The sequence below is a fragment of the Pinus tabuliformis genome, chromosome 8 (assembly GCF_031772625.1).
Source record: "Pinus tabuliformis cultivar Carrire ecotype Pingquan chromosome 8, CPIR1, whole genome shotgun sequence".
NCBI classification, from domain to species: Eukaryota; Viridiplantae; Streptophyta; class Pinopsida; order Pinales; family Pinaceae; genus Pinus; species Pinus tabuliformis.
In genome coordinates this window covers 1234278035-1234283737 of record NC_142294.1, presented here as the reverse complement: position 1 = coordinate 1234283737, position 5703 = coordinate 1234278035, and positions in this window count along the sequence as shown.

Sequence of the window (5703 nt, the reverse complement as noted above, 5' to 3'; positions counted from 1 at the left end):
TTGTGAAGTGTGATTAGCGCTTCGTGCTAATTGCGCATTGCTGGGAAAAACCCATCAAGAAGGGAAGAACTCGAAGCACTCAGTCACATGGAAGCCAAGAAACCATAGAGAAGGTGCTAAGACAAAAGGCGAGTCTCACGCTCCAAAGCCGGCGGTATATTGGGGTCATCCTTGGGCGGTAAGTGGATTTGGCAGAAAACAAGTGATTCCATTTAGCGCACGATGCTTGTTTGGCAAATGAGAGAGAAAACCGCCTCTCATCATGTGCCAACGGTCGAGAAAGTCAACCTTGCAAAATGAGCAAACACTGTAGGATCTGGGGACTCCAGAACTGACGACGGGATGGCACACGATGGAGAAACAAGATTTGACAGGGGAATTAATCCACGACATAAATAATTTTGAAATCTGATTTGACCACTGAGTTTTCGGATGAGTAATTCCAAAATGTAACTGAAAAATACCAAACTGTCGAAGAAGAGCTGGCGCAGTTCATAAGAGGACACGTGGCCACCTCCATGTGAGACGGTGGTGATGACGCAGAGGTAGGGAAGTCCAAACGAACAACAGTAGGCGATCTGAAGGGGCAGAAGAGGAAGTGAACAGTCAAAGATAGATTGTCTTTAAGCCATGAATAGACAGAGAACAGAATAGGGAAGAGAAGGACGAAGATAGAGAGAGCGATAGCAAAGAAAAGATAGTGAAGCAAGAAGCAGAAAACAGAGAGTCAAGCTGACCTAAGGTAGCATCGAGCAAACAATAGGCTTGAGAGGTTCAAGCAATCCCTGTGAGGATCTGTCAAGAATTGAGTACCACATTGGGCTCCTCCCATTAAAAACCAGAGAGGTCAAGACTTGGAAAGGGAAAGAGTCAGTACACTCTAGTAGCTTGGGGAATCCAAGAACCACCCTGCCAAGAATTATTTATTTCAGGAGACTCAAATTGAGCTTCTCATTGTAATTCTCTTCTTTAAAGACACAATAAAAGAAGGCCACCAGTGAAAACAAGACCGGAGACGTAGCCCTGGAGGATATGGTGAACTCCTTATTAATTTGTTGTGTTCTTGTATTTACTTACTGTGTTTCTCTTACTATTTTCCATTTTCCAGAGTCTGTGTATTTTGCAATCTGATCGATCTGTTGCCTAAGATAACATAGACACACACCAGCACATGACAGTGTAATACCTTCATTCATTAATTATTTAACTGAGATCACTCATGAGTGATTTTTAGATCAATGGAATTTTAAAAGGAATATATAAAGCTACACATTTGAAATTGGAAAGTACATCTCAGATTGCATTCTTGTAAAGAGAACAAAACATTGAGAGAGGAGGCATTACGAAGTTGCAACAAATTAATGTAATTTGTATTTTATTTTATTTTTTAATTATATTCTATATTTTTTATTATTAAAAATATTTGAATGATTGTGATGTAATCTCATATACAAATTTTTAAATAAAAGTTGGACAAAAATTAAATGAGTGTATGGATTTTTTTATTTTTTTTATAAATTTAATTTATTTTTACAATTAAAATTATTTGATAAAGAATAGCATTTGGATATTTTTCACTAAAGTAGGTTAACTAGCACAAACACATTAGTAAATGTAGTTGATACACTCAAATCTCATATCAACTGCATCCACAATCACATTAGTAAATGTGCTTGATACATCAACTGCGCCCACAATCACATTAGTAAATGTAGTTGATATACACCCAAAAGATATATCAATCACATCCACAATCACATTAGTAAATGTGGTTGATACAAGCCAAAAATGTATAATTATAATTATTATGATTATTATTATTAACTAATACTACTACTACTATTAACTAATAATATTATTATTAAATTTAATTAAAAATTTAATAGCATTATTAATTAAAAAATATTAATAATAATTAATTAATTCATTAAATAAACCACCATTCATTCATAATTGATTAATAAATAATAATAATAATAATTAAATAATAACTATTATTTATTAATATAAATATTGTTAGTTATATATTAATATAAACATTCTAAATTAATTTTAAAAAAATGATTTCATTTATTATTAATTGATTATTAAATAATAATAATAATAGTTAACTAATTATTATTATTCTTATTTATTAATACTATTTTATTAATATAAATTTGGTTTTTATTTATTTATTAATATAAATTATGTTTTTTTATAATTTATATTATTTATTATTAATTAATTAAACTCAAGGATTTATATTTAACTTATGGACAAATATTAAGAACTCTATGGATAACATTATACCCTATAAATATGAACTCTTAGAATAATAAACCCGAAGGATTGATATTATAAACCCAAGGAAATAATCAACTCAAAGGATTTATACTAAAAACCCAAGGGATTATCAAACCAAGGAAATAATATTAAACCCCCAAGGGATCAATATTATAAACTCAAGGTATATAAACAATAAGATAAATATTATAAACCCTAAAACAATCAAGGTTGATCATGGTTGATTTTCATATAGAGATAATCTTTGTCGCAATGCGATGTTGTACCTTTGTTGATTATGATTGATTTTCATATGGAGACAATCCTTGTACCAATGTGACATTGGACCATGGTTGATTTTTATACTACGAAAATCTTTGTCACAATGATGACGTTGGACCATGGTTGACCATGATCATAAACTCAATGGATTTATATTAAATCCAAATATTAATATTATAAACCCTATTAATAATATTATACCCTAGGAATATGAACTCTTAGATTAACAAACCCAAGGGATTGAGATTGTAAACCCAAGGGAATAATAAACCCGAGGGATTAATACTAAAAACCTAAGGGAATAATATTAAATCCAAGGGATAAATATTATAAACCGAAGGTATATAGACCATAAAATAAACATGGTTAATCATGATTTACCATAGTTGATTTTCATATTGAGACAATCTTTGTCACAATGCGACATTTGACCATGGTTGATTTCCGTATTGAGTCAATCTTTGTCACAATGTGACATTGCACCATAATCGACCATATTTTTGAATGGTTGACCATGATTATAAACCTAAGGGATCTATATTAAACATTGGATTAAAATTATAAACCTTATGAATAATATTCTGCCTTAGGAATATGAACCCTGAGATTGATAAACCCAAGGGATTGATATTATAAACCCAAGGGATTAATTCTAAAACCCCAAGACATTATAAACCCAAGGGAATAATATGAATCTCGGGGGATTAATATTACAAACACAAGGTATATAAACCGAGATAAATATAATAAGCCAAAGGTATTAATACTAAAACCCAAAGGGATTATAAACCCAAGGGAATAATATTATAGCTAAGGATCAAATATTATAAACCCAAGGTATATAAACCCTAAGATAAATATTATAAATCCTAAGATATACATGGTTGACCACAGTAGGTGTTCATATTGACACAATCTTTGTTGCATGCAAGGTTGGACTATGGTTGACCATGATTTAAATCTTGAGACAACATTTAGCACAATGTGACGTAGGACAATGATTGGTCATGGTTGACGATGGTTGATTTGCATACTGACACAATCTTTGTCATAGTGCGAAGTTGGACCATTTCTGACCATGGTTGTCGCAATGTAACGCTGGTCTAAGGGATTGATAAACCCAATGTATATAAACCCTTCGATTAATAAACCTAAGGTATTGGTATTAAAAACCAAACGGATTAATTCTAAAATCCCAAGGTATTATTAAGCTAAGGGAATAATATTAAACCCAAGGGATTAATACTAAAAGCCTAATGGATTATAAACCTAAGGGAATAATATTAAAGCCAAGGCATAAATATTATAAACCCAAGGTACATAAACCCTAAGATAAATATTATAAATTCTAAAATAAACATGGTTTACCACAGTTGATTTTTATATTTACATAATGTTTGTCACAGTCTGATGTTGGACTATGGTTGACCATGGATGACCATGGTTGTCATAATGTGACTTTGGACTAGGAGACAATCTTCGTCACAATGTGACCATGGTTATTGAGCATGGTTGATTTACACATTCAGACAATCTTTGACACAATACAACATTGTAACATGGTTGACCATGGTTGATTTTTATATTCCAACAATCCTTTTCACAATGTGACATTAGTTGGTTTTCATATTGAGAAAATATTTGTCACAATGTGATGCTGGACCATAATTGATGATGACCATAAACCAAATGGATTTATATTAAACCCAAAAATTAATATTATAAACCATATGAATAATATTATACCCTAGGAATATGAACCCTTAGATTAAGGAATTAATATTAAAAACCAAGGGATTATAAACTAGAGGAATATTATTAAACCCAAGGGATAAATATTATAATCCCAAGGTATAAAAGCACTAAGATCAATATTATAAACCCTAAAATAAACATGGTTGAGCATCCTTTACCATCATTGATTTTCATATTGAGACAATATTTATCATAATGCGACATTGGACCATGGTTGACCACGGTTAGCCATGGTTGATTTTCATATTGAGACAATATTTGGCACAATGTGACATTGGACCATCATTTACCATGGTTGACCATGATTGTAAATGCAAGAGATTTATATTAAAACCTAGGATTAATATTATAAACTCTATGAATAATATTATACCTTAGGAATATGAACCCTTAGATTAATAAACCTAAGTGATCGATATGATAAACCCAAGGGATAAATTCTAAAGCCCCAAGGTAATATAAACCCAAGGGAATAATATTAAACCCAAAGGATCAATATTATAAACCCAAGGTATATAAGCCCTAAGATAATTATTATAAAACCTAAAATAAACATGGTTGACCATCATTCATTTTCATATTGAGACAATATTTGTCACAAAGAAACTTTGAACCATCGTTTATCATGGTTAAGCATGATTTACTTTCATATCGAGACAATATTTATCAAATTGCGAGGTTGGACCATGGTTGAACATGATTATAAACCTAAGGGATTTATATTAAACCCAAAAAATTATATTATAAAATGTATGAATAATATTACACCCTAGGAAAATGAACCCTTAGATTAATAAATCCAACAGACTAATATTATGAATCAAAGGGAATAATAAACCCAAGGGATTTAAACCCAAGGGAGTAATGTTAAACCTAAGGGATAAATATTGCAAACCCTAGGTATATAAACCTTAAGATAAATACCATAAACCTTAAAATAAGCATGGTTAACCATGTTTTACCATGGTTGATTTTTGTATTGAGACAATTTTTGCCACATTCTGAAATTTGACGATGGTTGATTTTCATATTGATATAATATTTTCCACAATGTGACATTGGACCTTAGTTATGCATGGTTGACCATGATTGTACACCTAAGGGATTTATATTAAGCCCTAGGATTAATACTATAAACCGTATGAATAATATTACCCTAGAAATATGAACCCTTGGATTGATAAACCCAAGGGATTGATATTGTATACGCAAGGGATTAATTCTAAAACCCCAAGGTATTATAAACCCCAAGGGATTAATATTACAAATGCTAGAATAAATATTATAAACCCAAAGAAATAATAAACTGAAGAGATTAACACTAAAGCACATGGGAATATAAACCCAAAGGAATAATGTTAAACCCAAGGGATAAATATTATAAACCAAAGGTATAAAACC